At 38.4% G+C, this 17788-nt stretch overlaps 1 long non-coding RNA gene across 1 annotated transcript; it reads right to left on the bottom strand.

The window, feature by feature from the left end:
• Positions 1-3218: 3218 nt before the first annotated feature.
• Positions 3219-16941, bottom strand: LOC126818903 (uncharacterized). The gene is made up of 6 exons (XR_007679400.2): positions 16791-16941; positions 12321-12453; positions 11005-11102; positions 8040-8259; positions 6127-6426; positions 3219-3911 (listed from the first exon to the last, which is right to left on the bottom strand). It is a non-coding gene; the product is annotated as an uncharacterized LOC126818903 (long non-coding RNA).
• Between the last annotated feature and the right edge of the window lie 847 nt (positions 16942-17788).

The following is a 17788-nucleotide window of genomic DNA, read 5'->3' as shown; positions in this document are numbered from 1 at the left end:
GGTAGACTAACGCCACCTGGCCTATGTTACACTCCGGTCCGAGATACCCCTATACCCCAAATTTCAGACTCGGGGCAGACCTAGTGTAGCCGCCAACCCCGAACAGACAGACAGACAGACAAACGACAGTCACAAATATATATATAGAAGATTTAGTTCCTTTAAATGAGCAGATTCAGATTGGTCGGGTATTACATGTTTTGAGATTATGTTGTGATTAGATATCTAACTGGACACTGAAATAAAATCTAACGTTCTGATCCGCTCGAGAAGAGACACTAATTAAACTAGTTGACTGACATTTTAAGTCCTAAGTCGAAAACACTAAGTATATTTCGCAAATTTTGAAAAGTATATATCCTGCTTTCATATAATAAAAGTAATCTTTGTGTGTAGAACAGATTTCAACTAGACTTGGACCGTCATACTGTACATAGAGATCCATCTTCTTCATACTTCGAGAATAAATCTCTGTCCTAAAATAATAATAAGTCCATTTATATCACACTAATTCCACATATAGTGGTGCTCATAGCGCTACAAAAAACACAATCACTCTAGCAGATATTTCTCAAACAAGTATGTTTTCAATCAAGATTTAAAGGAGTCTAATGAAGGACTAGGTAGCGAGTTCCACAAATTGGCAGCAACAACACTAAATGAGTGAGCTCCAAAGGATTTTAGATTTTGCGATGGCATGTAAGCTTCCACCAGTTCTCTCAGATAAGATGGTATTTCACAGTATACATATTGATATGTAAGAGACATCAATTTAAAGTTGATTCTTGCATGCACTGGAAGCCAGTGAAGTGACCAAAGTACAGGGGTGATACGGTCCCTCAAAGGAGTTCACGTTACGATCCGCGCGGCCTTGTTTTGTATGCCACCATATCCATGTATTGCGACTCGGCTCTGTTTCACACCTGTCATACACATAAAGACTAAATAAACCTATTCAATTCCATTAAATGGAAGCAGAATAAATACTTCTAAAAATTCTCGAACATAACTTATCGTTTTCAACTAAAATCGATGTCGGTCAACTAGCTTAGTGTCTGTTCTCAAGCCGAGCTAACTGTAGACAGACAGCATCGCTTTACAAAACAGCTTTACAAAACAGCTTTACAAAACAGCTTTACCGGTACGAATTGTTGGATATGGCAGTCATTCAGGGTAGAGATTTATTCTCAAAGTAGAGTATATAGGTGTGCAGAATACCAGTTGAAAAAAACATTGCTTTATTTTGCTAAATAGTAAACAGTCTCTAATGTATTTGTTTGTGATGTTGCTTGTCTCCAGAAATCGGGCTTTGGGCAAAGAGATTGGTACTGATAGGACAGGGCCCAATTAGTCTAAATTGGTACTGATAGGAGGGGGCCGATTGGTTTAAATTATTACATCATAACTGCATTAAGAAAATAAAATACTAATACCTATGGTAAATAATATGTTGGCTTGGAGTTCAATGATATGTGGTTTAACATCCAACTTTCTACTTCAATCAGCCTACTCTCATATCGAACTGCCAAGAGTTCTTTTATGTTCACGTCCATGTTAACACAGGGCCTGGGTTGTTGGTACTATCCGAATGACTATACACTGTTTCTTGCCAGGCATTCCATTATGCACCACTGACAATGTGGAACCATGTCGGAAAATCCTGATGAACTTTCTTGGCCTACACCGGGAATGAACCCTGGACCTCCCAGTTATGGAACCAAGCCTTTGATCAGATTAAAAACACACACAACAATCAGATCCCACATCTTAAAGGCTCAATACCACTCCTGTAGCTGAATAATATGTCCTAATCTTTATTCTGGTCAACAAATTGTACTATTTTACAGTATTCCAATTAATTGATGATACAAATTTCATCTAACACACCTAATTTAAAAAATTTGAAATATTCAACTAAATGATTTGAAAAGCCTAAAGTAAAGCTTTTCAAATGTGACTTGGATTTAAAAATATTTTCGAACCCTCTGGACAAGTAAAATAGGATGTAATGGATAATTTACACAACAGGTAGGACAATTAAACATCTAATACTTAGAATAAGGCTATTATTTATTTTCTGGAGCTGTCAAGCCAGCAAGAGTGTTATTATCCCTTTAAAGAAAATGATGGCTGGGTTATATCACAGTGTCATCGGACATCAAAAACACCTGTAACCCTAAAACAGATTATAAAATGGAACCCTATTTTTTGTCCACTTCGAATGACTCCAAGTTGCCCTTGCCAGGCCCTCCGTCCAGCAACACTGTCGAGGGGGAATCGGAAAACCCTGATGAACTTCCTCAGCCGACGAGGGGATCAAACTCAGAACATCCAGGTTAGCGAGCCAGCGTCTTACCCATTGACCCACAGTGCCTCATGCAGCACAATGGGGCTTTAAACACCCAACAACAATATAACATTTATTGTAACCTGTTGGAGGTATAAGGGACAAGCTGGTTGTGGCTATAAGGAACAAGCTTGTTGAAGCTATAAGGGAAAAGCTTGTTGGGGCTTGAAAGAACAAACTCTATAATACATCTATACATTTAACATTTATTCAAGCTTGTAACATGTCTATATTTAATCTTTATTCTAGCTTGTAGGGGCAGAGAGAGTTAAGGGGGAGGGATGGAGAGAGAGAGGGATGTAGGTTGTGTGGTGAGAGAGAGAGAGAGACGGGTAAGGAAAGAGGGGAGAGAAAAGGGGGCGGGGGGTAGCAGGGAGGGAAGGGGGGGGGGTAGGATATCATGTTTATTACATACACAGAGTGAAGTGTATGGTATCGTTCGTCCCCCCTAGCACATGACATATTCCACTCTCTAGCACGATGTATGCCCCTCCTCCCCTCCCTAGCACAACATACACCCCTCCTTCCCACCCTAGCACATGAAATATGCCCCTTCTCCTCCCCTCCCTAGCACATGACATATGCCCCTTCTCCTCCCCTCCCTAGCACATGACATATGCCCCTCCTCCCCTTTCCAGCAAGTGACATATGCCCCTCCTCCCCTCTCCAGCACGTGACATATGCCCTTCCTCATCATTCCAGCACGTGACATATGCCCCTCCCCCCTCTCCAGCATGTGACATATGCCCCTCCTCCCCTTTCTAGCACATGACATATGCCCCTCCTCCTCCCCTCACTAGTACAGGACATATGCCCCTTCTCCTCTCCTCCCTAGCACATGACATATGCCCCTCCTCCCCTCTCCAGCAAGTGACATATGCCCCTCCTCCCCTTTCTAGCACATGACATATGCCCCTCCTCCTCCTCCCCTCACTAGCACATGACATATGTCCCTCTCCCCTCCCTAGCATGTGACATCCATGGTTTTGGTACCTTGGACTGGCCCTTCCTTCCTTCTATCTTCTTACTAGCACGGCTAGTTCTCCTGATGAACCACAACTCTATCTCCATCACACTAGCACAGCTAAACAGTTCTATTGATGAACCACAACCAAAATGACTAGATTCGATGTTAATCAGTGACTTATCATATATAATCACTTAAATTCCTTGTGGATTTGTTGAAGGATGAAAACACAACGGCATCACTAAGTAACTGGTCACTCTTAATTATCCATGTCACACATTATGGATAGTCGCAATACCCATCACTAGTCAACAGTACATAAACACTACACTTAGAAGTTGTTGACAGTTGTTGATTATAATTATTGTTTAGTTGTTGACAGTTGATTATAATTATTGTTTAGTTGTTGATTATAATTAGTGTTTAGTTGTTGACAGCTATTGATCAGAATCATTGTTTAGTTGTTGAAGTAACAGTTGACAGTTGTTGATTAGAATCATTGTTTAGTTGTTGATCAGAATCATTGTTTAGTTGTTGAAGTAACGGTTGACAGTTGTTGAATCTGGGCCTTGGCTACGTTCTTCTTATGTCGAGCACCTACAAGTACAGAAAAAAACTCATCAGAATTTCATTTCAGGTAAATAGCATGCTATCAATCTTAAAGATACATTATGTAAGATTTAGATAAATAGCCTACAGTTCTAGTTCTAAATAGATAATGAAAAGTGAATATTATATCAAATTAAATCAGTTACTTTTTATGACAGAATGTAATTTTTAGATAGAAAATAATGTAATGATGTAATGTTCTAAATGTTTTTTCCTTTTTAAAGAGAGAGAGAGAGAGAGAGTAGAGAGAGAGGGAGAGAGAGAGAGAGAGAGGGAGGGAGAGAGGGAGGGGGAGAGAGAGGGAGAGAGAGAGAGAGATGGGGTTTAATGTCCACTTGACACAAACTAGTTTATTATGGGACTAACATTTCAATTATTTCAATAATTTGCTTGCACATAGGGGACTCCAGCAGTTGGAGGAAATCGGAGGACCCGGAGAAAACCCACGAGGTTGGACAGGCGACCTTATTCCTTGTCACATACAACCAGGGAGTCGAAACCACGCCAGTTGACTAATTGACAGACTTTATGATACAGTGCGCACACGCTAACCATTCGGCCATCCATCCCCCCGAACAATTATAGTAATTAGTATCCAGTACCCAGAGATAGCAAAAAAGAACCTGATAAATAGCAACTGTTATATCTATACAACATTTATTTTCTTGATTTATCTTTTTACAATAATTTTTATTCAATCTGTGAATTATGTATTAAATAAATGTATTGTTGAAATAAATGTTATTCAATTCAATCTGTGAATTATGTATTAAATAAATGTATTGTTAAAATAAATTTTATTCAATCTGTGAATTATGTATTAAATAAATGTATTGTTAAAATAAATTTTATTCAATCTGTGAATCATGTATTAAATAAATGTATTGTTAAAATAAATTTTATTTAAATCGTTGGTATTTTTTTATTATAATAAAATATATTTATAATTCAATTGGCATTGTGTGTCCACCATGTTTTCTCGAGTCTCAAAACCATTCGGCCATCCATCCCCACCCCACCCCCTTCCGTTTTAAATATTTATCGATTAAAATACCATCCAAGTCGACCTGGTTAAATGAAATGAAATGAAATGGGGTTTAACGTACTACTGTTCTGCTCCTAACCTGGGCTAATGAAGACGGGCATACGCCATACAGTGGGCTATGAGGGAAATTTTGCCCGGACAGCGGCACTACGGCCTACTCTTATATCGAATTCCAACTGCCAAGGGATCTTTTACGTGCACGCCAATATGTACAAGGGACCTCGGTTTTTCGTCCCATCCGAACGACTAGACAGCTTTCCTTGTCAGCCCCTCCGTCCTGCATCACTGACAAGGGAGAACCACGCCGGAAAATCTGGATGAACTTTCTCAGCCAATGCAGGGATCGAACACCCGACCTCCAGGCTAGCGAGCTAGCATCTTACCCACTTAGCCACGTGATCCCCCGATCTGGTTAAAACACAGATCCTACGTCGTTTTGTTTTTATTGTTCAAAATTACGTTTTCCTTGTCTTTACTACACTAGGATCACACTGATCATCAGTGAATTTTCGCTAGGCTGCTACAATCACTGATAAGGATGACATCGATGCGACTTAATGAGCCAAGAATATTAACTTTTGTCCTGCGACAAATTAAATTCTAAAACATTTTTTTTCATTTATTAGAAAAATAAAGACGTTTGAATTGTTTGTAGGTAAAAATTATTTCCTATTTAGTGTAAGTGGGTATTAAAATAAGTAAAATTCACCATTTAGCCTGAATCAGTAACATCTTATGTAAACAATGCACGCGCTATATTGAGCCAATGATTGACGCCGCGTGATGTTATGTGTCGAAATAGTCATCTGTTACAGAGATATTAGATCTCTGTGAAACAGATTGCACTAGGATTTGAAAGAGTTGTTATCATTGATGTGTTCTGGTTGACATGAGGGATTAGCCAATGAAACAGTCTGTTATGCTGAGTTTTTGGCGTGAGGTACAAGGAACTGTGGGTAACCCACTAGAAACATCAACGCTGATTGGTAAATCAAATGTATGATGTCATAAGGTCAAAAGTCGCTTGTATGACGCGACCTACCACAAACGGTCAGATAATCATGTAGTAGAGGCCATTGAAAGTATAAAAAAACATAGATCTGTATTTTGCTCAGATTGAATACGAGTGTGTGTACATGATGTTTTTTGGGTTTCTACCTGATCGGTGGGCGTCTATCTGTGATGCTGAATTTAAACTTAAATTACAAAAACTACAAAACATAAAACCGTGGGTAGCTTTTGGTGATTCTTGTGACCCTGGAACTGCTGTAGTAGGTTTTGGTGGTTCTAGTGACCCAGGAACTGCTGTATTAGGTTTAGTAGGGGCAACTGGTGGAGGAGGGGGAGGGGGAGATGTTGATGATAAAAATGCTGGAGGATAAGGGATGGGTGTTATATCTGCTGCGGTCTGCAAAGGTACGGGTGGTACCTTGGGAGATGTTTTTTTCACTGATGTTCCTGAAATAATAAAACATATGACAGAAAACCAATCTGATTCAAACACAGATCCTATTTCGTTTCGTTTTTATAGTTCAAACTTTCGTTTTACTTGTCTTTACTACACTAGGACCTGGAAGAGTTGTTATTTAACTCTTGTTCTGAATGGTGTCAGGATAAGCCAATGAAACGGTCTGTTACGGCGAGCTTTAGGTGTGATTTGCACGGAACTGTGGGTAATCCACTAGTAACATCAACGCTTATTGGTTAATCAAATGTCCGACGTCATAGGGTCATAACTTGTCAGATCTTCATGTAGTGTAGGCCATCGAAAGTATAAAAATATTGAAACGAAATATAGATCTGTATTGTAATCAGATTGACCAGAAACCGTGATTATTATTGGACAGAACCTATCAACCAATATTTGATGGTAAATATCAACTCAACTGTTGATATTCTATAGGCATTGTTTTTTTTGCTACTATCAATATGTTTAACTAATGTCACACCAATTGGATGACAAGATGTACAAGGTGAACAACAGCAAAACTCAAGAAATTGTTGAAATTCAGTCCAAATTTTGGTTAAGTAACATAAAATGAAATGGGGTTTAATGTCCTACTGTTCTGCTCCTAAACTGGGCTAATGAAGACGGGTATACGCCATACAGTGTGCTATGAGGGAAATTTTGCCAGGGCAGCGGCGCTACGGCCTACTTTTATATCAAATTCCAATGACCAAGGGATCTTTTACGTGCACGTCAATATGTACAACGGACCTCGGTTTTTCGACCCATCCGAACGACTGCATCACTGACAAGGGGAAACCACGCCGGAAAATCTGGATGAACTTTCTCGGCCAATGCAGGGATTGAACACCCGACCTCCAGGCTAGCGAGCCAGCATCTTACCCACAGTGATATCCTTAAAATGAAGTTTAACGTCCTACTTCTCTCCTCTCCACCAACAAGGCTAATGAGAGAGAGAGAGAGAGAGAGAAAGAGAAAGAGGGAGAGAGAGAGAGAGATGGGGTTTAATGTTCGCAAGCTAGGTAATTTCGGGACTAATACATGGTTCAATTTTATTTCAATAATTCGCTTGCGCGTAGGTGTCTTTAGCAGTGGAAGGAAACCAGCGTACCCAGAGAAGACCCACGAGGTTGGACAGGCGACCCTACTCCTTGTCACGTACAGACCTCATGATACAATGGACACATCCTACCCATTCGGTCATCCAACCCCCAGGGCTAATGAGAGAGATAGAGAGAGAGAAATGTGGTTTAACGTCCACTCCACACGGACTAGGTCATTTTGGGACTAACATATTTTTTCGATTTTATTTCAATAATTCGCTTGCGAGTAGGGGTCTTTAGCAGTGAGAGGAAACCGGAGGTCCCAGAGAAAACTCACGAGGTTGGACAGGCGACCCTACTCCTTGTCACGTACAACCAGGGAATCGAAACCACATCAGTTGACTCAATGACAGACCTCATGACACAATGCGCACATTCTAACCATTCGGCCATTCAACTCCCAGGGCTAATGAACATAGGCATACCCCATACAGTGGGGAATTGGGAGTCATTGTGCACTGACAGCAGTGCTACGACCTACTATTAACAAATCTACCTACCTTGTGTATTGGTCTCTGTGCCCATCTTTAACCGTTTCATATGTTTATCACTAGCATAATGTTGAGAGGCCTGGAGGTCAGAGTTCAACTCTTTTTGACAGTGATTACAGAAAGATGACTGGGCTTTACGTTTACGACCCAACACATCTTCTCCGGGCTGATACACATCGCGTTCCGGGTCGATATCAAAACCCAACGGTTCCAGTGATGAACTTGATTTCTATAAAATGAACAAATATATATAATCCTGTGTATTCATTCATGGACGCAACATTTTTATTGTTTAAAGCTACAATTTCATATTTTTAAGTTATATTTTTAAAATTTATTAAAATAAAGCCCTAAAATAGATGGTATCCATAAACAGTCCTACCTCATTAAAGAATATTCCTATTAATCCTATAATTCACTATTGCCAGCTGAGAAATTGGCAAAAATATCATTTTCAACTTCAAATTCCAACGTTTGAAGGTAGCTAATGCATGGAGGCAATAGGAAACCAAGGAAGGTAATTGTGTTATTATTTCCTGTGTCAATGATTTTTAAGGGTGGGAAATAATGCCCATGGTCGTATAATAGTGAGTTGATAACCTATTGAGCAAAAGACATAGAAATAATTATGTTTTGACTTTCTTAGAAAATATGAAATTGTCGCTTTAAGAGCTAAAATTCTATCTCTCCGCTAACTAACTAAATAAAATGATGTTTAATCATGGGGTTTAATGTCCTACAGGTGTAGTTCGTAGTGCGGCTGCGGCTATATGGATAAAAGTTTTCGCATAGTAGACAGAATAACCTGTCGTCATTAACAAAATGAAATTCAGTGAAATGAAATGAAATGCATTTGGGTTTAACATTCTACAGGAGTTTAACGTCCTACTGTTTTGCTCCGAACTGGGCTAATGAAGACGGGCATACGCCATACAGTGTGCTATGAGGGAAATTTTGCCCGGACAGCGGCACTACGGCCTACTCTTATATCGAATTCCAACTGTCAAGGGATCTTTTACGTGCACGCCAATGTGTACACGGGACCTCGGTTTTTCGTCCCATCCGAACGACTAGACAGCTGTCCTTGTCAGCCCCTCCGTCCTGCATCACTGACAAGGGAGAACCACGTCGGAAAATCTGGATGAACTTTCTCGGCCAATGCAGGGATCGAACACCTGACCTCCAGGCTAGCGAGCCAGCGCCTTACCCACTTAGCCACCGTGATCCCCTAATATCATTTATGGCACCATGGGTAGTTGATATAGGGCATTTCAAACTACAAAAATAGTTAAATGGCACATAAGAGCTAATAGACGCTGTAGTGTCACCAGAAACATCACTGTGCGATATAACTTTTGTCGTGACAGAAGTAGGCGCTTCTTCTGACCTCCGACCGACACAACAGAGATGTCAAAGATTTGACTAGCACTGTCAAAATTAGATAATACCTGGAAGACGATTGCCATTGTCATTTCATTTAAGCTATCAATAAATTCTAAAATACTATTTTTTTTAAAAATAAAGATAAACAATGTTTCTCAGGGGAGAGAGAAATGGGGTTTTACGTCCACTCGACACAAACTAGGTCATTTCGGGACTAACATATCGTTTAATTTGATTTCAATAATTCGCTTGCGCATAGGGGTCTTTTAGCAGTGGGAGGAAACTGGAGGACCCGGAGAAAACTCACGAGGTTGGACAGGCGACCCTACTCCTTGTCACACACAACCAGGGATTCGAAACCACACTACTTGACTCAATGACAGACCTTATGATACAGCGCACAGCGTGCACGTGCTAACCATTCAGCCATCCAACCCCCCACAATGTTTTAGACATTATGAACTATATGTATTTCATTTTTTATCTTGTAATTACTGAGGAATATTATTGACATGAACTTAAAGTCAGTATACCAATAAAATATAGAAAATATTGAAGTGTATTTATTCTATTTAAAAGAAACATAATATAAAGCAGGCTTCTTAATCCATTTTGAAACGAACCGGCGGGAATTGGGCCAAATAAGGTCCCGGTAGGAAATGGGTTAATTATAAGCTTCCATTCCCTTTAATATAACTAGACTTCAACAAAAATAATTCTTGGTAATTTGTTGTGGAGAATGTCGTATCCTGATGTATGCGATTACCACAAAAATAACGACAATTAGGTACACCTTTTGAAAATGGCCGGTTCATTGTTTTATTAATCGACTAGATCAAACATCAATCGGCTAAAGCTGACAAAAAACAGCCGATAAAAAGTATATAAGAACATTGATATAAAGTATTAGTTATGATCGTACATGCCATCTGCTGTCCGTATTTTCCCAATCTGGTTAAAACACAGATCCTATTTCATTTCGTTTTTATAGTTCAAAATTTCGTCTTTACTACACTTTGATCTTGAAAAGTTGTTAATTAACTCTTGTTCTGAATGGTGTCAGGGATAAGCCAATGAAACTGTCTGTTACGATGAGCTTTAGGCGTGTTTTTCACGGAACTGTGGGTAATCCACTAGTAACATTAATGCTGATTGGTTAATCAAATGTCTGACGTCATAGGTCATAAGTCTTTTGACCCTGCTGTGAACTTTCACTATAACTGGTCAGATCTTCATGTAGTTTAGGCCATCGAAAGTATAAAAAAACGAAACGGAATATAGATCTGTATTCTAATCAGATTGGTATTTTCAAGGATAGCAACTTTCAATTTTTACAATCCCAGGAAAGCCTTTTCCAGCTCCCTATGATTTTTTAAACATGAAGGCCTGTAGTCATTCTTAAAATTTCCTGAATGGAGAACTTATAATCAAAAAGAACCAAGATTTTTGGGATATAAGTCTGTATTTCAAGTTTCGCCATAATTTGATAAAAACTGTAACCTGTAGAGTGTCCACAAACACATTGTGGATGGACAGATGAACAGGGGCGACTACATGAACATGTGGGAGTATAAAATCATAGTAAGCTAACCTGCTGTGTTTGATCTTCATCTGTTAAACCAGCTTTTACAAACATTATCTGTTGTCGTTGGTTACCAATCACATGATTTCCTCTTTGTTTTGAACAAACTGAAATATATACAGGGTCAATCTTTTTAAAGATACATTATGTAAGATTTAGATAAAGAGCTGGTTGTTCCCAGTATGAGTAAAGATACATTATGTAAGATTTAGATAAAGAGCTGGTTGTTCCCAGTATGAGTAAAGATACATTATGTAAGATTTAGATAAAGAGCTGGTTGTTCCCAGTATGAGTAAAGATACATTATGTAAGATTTAGATAAAGAGCTGGTTGTTCCCAGTATGAGTAAAGATACATTATGTAAGATTTAGATAAAGAGCTGGTTGTTCCCAGTATGAGTAAAGATACATTATGTAAGAGAGAGGGAGAAATGGGATTTAACGTCCACGCGACACAAACTATGTCATTTCGGGACTAACATATGGTTTAATTTATATTTCAATAATTCGCTTGCATGTAGGGGAGGAAACCGGAGGACCCAAAGAAAACCCACAAGGTTGGACAGGTGACCCTACTCCTTGTCACGTACAACCGAGGATTCGAAACCACGCCAGTTGACTCAATGACAGTCCTCGTGATACAGCGTGCACGTGCTAAACATTCGGCCATCCAACCCCCCTGCCATAAAAAGACCTCCACAGCCATGGAAGATACAAATATATGTGAAAGGCTTCAAGAATCAAATACACCAAAGAAAAATTCACTGAAATATTAGTGGACTTATTCGTTCTGTTAAAGGGAATATCGGTACATTAATAAAAGAGAGAGAGAAATGGGGTTTAACGTCCACGCGACACAAACTAGGTCATTTTGGGACTAATATATGGTTTAATTTTATTTCAATAATTTGCATGCGCGTAGGGCTCTTTAGCAGTGGGGGGAAACTGGACGACCCGGAGAAAACACACGAGGTTGGAATATTATGTAACATTTAGATAAAGAATTGACTGTTCTCAGTACGGTATAATTACTTTTATTCTGAGCAGAGTTCTGATGATTGGACAGAAAACCGAGGTCCTGTGCATACAGCTGTCTAGTCATTCGGATGGGACAAAAAAACGAGGTCCTGTGTACACAATGCAGTGCATAAAAAAGATCCCTTGACAGTTGGAATTTGAAATAAGTGTAGGCTTTGGAGCCTGGACAAAATTTCACTCGAAGCACACTGTATTGCGTATGGCCGTCTTAATTAGCCCAATCGGAGCAATACAGTACAGGACCTCGGTTTTTCGTCCCATCCATGATAAAAAGTAATTCTCACTCACCTGTTGGAGTTGGGATATCACCATTCTTTATAGCTAAATTTTTAAGATGTGTTTTTCCAGTTTTATGTTGTACAAGTTGTTCAACAGAGTTTAAATGGAGGTTACAAATATCACAATGTGCCATACTCTATATCTGTAAATATAACAACCATTATCACAATGTACTGGCATATACTATAATGTACCACCAAATACCACAATGTACCACCAAATACCACAATGTACCAACAAATACCATAATGTACCAACAATTTACCACAATGTACCAACAAATACGTCAATATACCAAATACCACCATGTACCAACAAATACCATAATGTACCACCAAATACCACACTGTACCATAATGTACCAACAAATACCACAATGTACCACAATATACCACAATGTACCAACAAATACCACTATGTACCAAATATCACAATGTTTCATGTTCTTTATCTAATAATAAATTATAACAATATCCTGTTGCATTATCTATTTTTGAACTATTATAGCAAGAATAGCCAGCTCACTATCTAAATGTTGGCGAGGAGGTTCGGGTTGTAGAAAGCTATCTTATGACTTGATATTCAAGTCTAAATAGTAAATAAGCAGAAAGAGAAAGAGAGAAATGTGATTTAACGTAAACACACACAAACTAGATCATCTTGTAATGTAGGTACAAGTGGGGAATTGAAACTAGGTTACTTGATCTTATGTGCCTGTGGCCATCTGATCCCTCCACACACCCAGTAAATACACGAGTTGGCGACGATCCACGGAAACATATATAATCCAGACTACAAGGTCTGTAAAATGAGAGAGAGAGAGAGAGAGAGCCTAAAATTTTGCCTAATACAATACTGCACATTGTATCCGGTCAAATTTTCTATCATAGAATACTGAACGAGTATTGCCCTTTGTTGTAGCTACGAGAATGTAGCTAAAAACGTTGAGATATACTGATGTGCTTGTTTTTAGCTACTATTGGGTGCCTTTAGTTTCACCTGGCAAACTTAATTACATGTAACGTCTTGAAAATAAGTTAACTTTATACTATTAGGACATACTATCAACAGCGGTTGCCATGCAAAATACGCCCACATTTTGCAAGAGATGGACAGAGAACAAGCTCAAAAAAAGAAGTGATTTTTGGTACAATCAAGGGCCATAATTCAGGAAGTTACGATCCGATATGCATGAATATTGAAAGGAACCAAGATCTTTGGGTTATAAACATGTATTTGAAGTTTCATCAAAATCGGATCAAAATTGTGTCCTCTCTCTAGAGGGTCCAAAACCTCGATATACCATATATTTACAATATTTGCGTACGAGGGGCAGCCATTTTGTCCGGCAGTTTTGGTCCGATTTGTACGAAATTCAGACTCAACCATCATAAGGGCATATATTCAAAGGTTTTTTTAAATCGGATAAAAATTGTGACATCTAGAGGGACCTCAAGCTAAAAACGCCATTTTTTGTACAATCAGGGGCCATAATTCAGGAAGTAACAATCCGATATGCACGAATATCGAAAGCAACCAAGATCTTTGGGTTATAAACATGCATTTCAAATTTCATCAAAATCGGATTAAAATTGTGACCTCTACAGTGTCCACAACATTGATATACCATATTTTTATGCTATTTGACTACAAGGCGTGGCCATTTTGTCTGTCAGTTTTGGTTGGATGTTTACGAAATTTGAACTCAACCATCCTTAGGGTATAACGGTGATGTATTTTGTCTGTCAGTTTTGGACCAATTTTCACGAAATTTGAACTCGGCCGCCCTTAGGGTTTAACGGTGATATAATAATATGTTTTTTTAAATGGGATAAAAATTATGTCCTACTCCTAAACTGGGTTAATGGAGACAGGCATATGCCATACAGTGTGCTATGAGGGGAAATTTTGCCCGGGCAATAGTCTACTCTTATATCAAATTCCAACTGCCAAGGGATCTTTTACGTGCACGCCATCAACATACTATTAAACATACGCACCCCCCTCTAGTGAAATAACTTCAGTTTATCTGCAAATATTGTCAATAAATTAAATCAAGTGTTGTTTTTATCAAAATTGATACGAATATTTCTAATCACGGTGTATTATAAATTCCTGCGCAACTCGTATCAGGTTAGTACTTCTATTTGTACATGACGTCCCACCTTTATGATGTCAAAGATGTAAAATTTAAAATGCCGGAGAGCCAGGCTATTATCGCTTTGATTTAAAAAGACATGATTTGTACCCGTGTAGTGTCAGGTAGGATTATATGCTTGATTGCAGTTGAATGTGGCAGAAATGTTATGAAAAACAATAATCAATCGTTGTTTTGACGAAAAATTAAATGAAATTGGGTTTAACGTCCTATTGTTCTGGATACACTGGGCAAAAATTAGTAACTATACTGGTAACTATACTGTGTGTTTAACGTTACAATTGATACAGTCTGAGACTCCTTACGCAAGTTCAAATAGGTTCAAACGTACAATTGTCAACACATATCATTACAGTTTGTATTGGAATAAGTAATTCTATGACAAATAGTGAAGACTGGACCACTAAAATAGTTACCGAACAGTTTTTCTTTGTGGTAATGCGTTCTACATTTGCATAGCAATGTTTCTTGTAATGACGTATAACGCAAGCCGCCATGACACTGGCCAGTTGAAATTTCGCGTAGCAGTTGGGTTTCATCAAATTATATAATTATGCGGTAAGGCTTCACCTTTATTTCAATGGGAATTGATTTATTATATGTTAAGCTATGTGCAGTACTGTCTTGGGCCAGTTTATGTGTAAATTAAGGGAGCTATAGGCCAGTAACCTTTTTCTAGTCATTTGACTAAAAAACTTGCGCAAAGGAACTCTGTAGGATGAGCCACTACTGCGGCTGAAGACATCAGTAGTGGAACCATTTCTAGGCAAAAATGGCACACATGCCAACTTACCAGGGGCGTAAAAATTTTTTTGAATCCACTAGCCCAGGGCTAGTACTCTACTGTCAGGCACTAGCCCGGCATTAATATCCAGTAGTCCATAGTTCGACAAGTTACAAGATTTAATCTCCAATATTTGGGCATGTTTTGTTGCCTGCCAACCTATCGTTTTTAATAAAGATCGTAGACTTGATTGCCTAATAATTAAGGATGTATACGGATACTTGGTTAACCAGTCACGGTTTGGTTGTACTGGTGAAATGTTCAAAAACCTACAAACCGATTCGTTTTCATATCATATCTGACCTTCAAAACCAGAAATGGTAGCCACAACAATGTTTTCTTTCACTTAAGATCATATAAATACTTCATATAGCACATGTCATTTGTAATATATCACGGTAAATTAACATCCTTTAATTCAGCGCTCGAAAATTTGTATACATTATATTATTATTAGCACTTACTGCAAAACACGAGATAGCTTCGACTGATTGACAAATTAATTGCTTTACCGTGTTTATTTACCTGGTCACTCTATAAAGAGTCTCAAAATGAAACAAATCAGTTTGATGTGCTGATATAATATTAAAATAGACAGGATAGTAAATTGTTTATGTTATCACTCAAGTGCCATGCTGTGTGCCGATAGGGTCAAAGTTGATGACACATGGGTCACTGGAACCATTCATCATGGCGTGTGTGTAATGAACACGTGTAGTAAATTCTTTGGAAATACCTGACATGTTAAATAATCAAAATTATCTTGTATTTAAAATACAAAGGTATGCTTTCAAATATTTATGTCAGAACTAATCTAATTATCTAATATAAAGTTTAAGCGAGTCTTTTGTTTTTAAATCAACCTGATTTCAACTGGTTTATACGTGACCTGTCAAAGCGTGCAAGATGGAGAAATGAAATGTCAAGAATGAATGAATAGAAGGGGTACAAAAAATGTCCATACGGCTTTAAGTTTCACTACAGAAAATTTATTGTTATGATTGAGTTTTTCTTGGAATTTGAGAAATAAATGTGGGATATTTTACAGTTTATTTATCTATATCGTCACTAGTTTAATTCACAAACCAGTGAAAGGGCACTAGCCCAGGAATAGTACGGCTAAATAGATCACTAGCCTGTAAGTTATTCTTGGTAGCCCCGGTGTCGGGCTTAGTTGATTTTTACAACCCTGCAACTTACCAAACCTTGCCCAAGCGAGATTACGCGTCTTGTAGAAATATTTTTATGACGCGTTTAATCAATGACGTCAATGTAAATAATTTTCACATGTTTAATACAATTTAGATATAAATTAAAATCAAGTGGGAAAAACGAGATTATTTAACAAACTTAATTATAAAGGTTTTTATATTTAACAACAATCACATCAACTTCGCTCTACTCAGGCAATGTCTGTTACCATATCAATCATACACGACGACATAGAAAGTAATCTCACTCACCCCCACTCTAGTCGAACAGCATACAAAATATTTACATAAATAAACTCACATAACAAATGATTTAATTCACGTACCGTCTTTCTTATTCACTTGCCTTTTGTAAATAAAACCAACGAGTCGGTAGTATTCTTTTTCTTAATCCCTTGGCCAGTGTTTACAAAAGCAGACAGCATGTCGGGCAATTTCCGGTTCCGGAAATGAGATGTTTCGTAACACCATCCCAAGAACATATTGGATACCGGTAGTTATTTCGCACGAATTAGTAGAAGGGATGATTCACAAATTAAGATTTTAAAAATGTTGGAGATCACATGCACCAACCACAGCAAGGTAGATCACGATGAGCCCCATTTGGCTAGTGTGGAAGCCAAACGTGAACATATTAGATGGATGAATGTGGAAAAAGCCAGTTTAAGAGGTCTTCGTGAACATGTAATATAATCTTTTAATCCTTAATGAACCAAATATTTTATGTATCCCAAAACGAAAGTAAAACGAAATCGGACTTATCGTCCTACTGTTCTGCCTCGACCGGGCTAATAATAGCGGTCGGTTCCACCGCTAGGAGGCTCAGACGGTGTTGCGCTCAGCTATGGACGATTTTCAACCCCACTCGATCTGTTTTTGGGTCATGTATTTGCCGAGCCAGTACAGACTTTTCTGACGGAATTTGGGTCGGAAACCACGTAATTCTCCTAGAGAGTATCCAAGCGTGTCCCAAAAAATGGTTAGGCCTAATGGCGGTTGACATGCGATAAGTTGGCTTTTAATAAATTGTTTTCTTTTTTATTGAAATTGTCTGATACGCGCAGATACGCTCAAAAGTTTACTTATAATTATGAAAATAAACACGAAATTAATGATCTAAAATATTACTGAGGACGGAAACCCCTGTGGAAAGTGGCAGTTCCTGGAAATCGGCACCGTGTCGGATTCCAAAGGGACGCAACTCCATCACAATATGGTTACAGACCACAGTTATTAATTCAACTGACTTTGACAAAAGAAAATGTTGCTTGTCGTTCAGTGTGTATTATTAGATTTATAAGTGTAATTTAAAATTCAGATGTAA

The sequence above is a fragment of the Patella vulgata genome, chromosome 1 (assembly GCF_932274485.2).
Source record: "Patella vulgata chromosome 1, xgPatVulg1.2, whole genome shotgun sequence".
NCBI classification, from domain to species: Eukaryota; Metazoa; Mollusca; class Gastropoda; family Patellidae; genus Patella; species Patella vulgata.
Note: the sequence above shows the minus strand (reverse complement) of the source record. Positions and strands in the feature narration are given on the sequence as shown.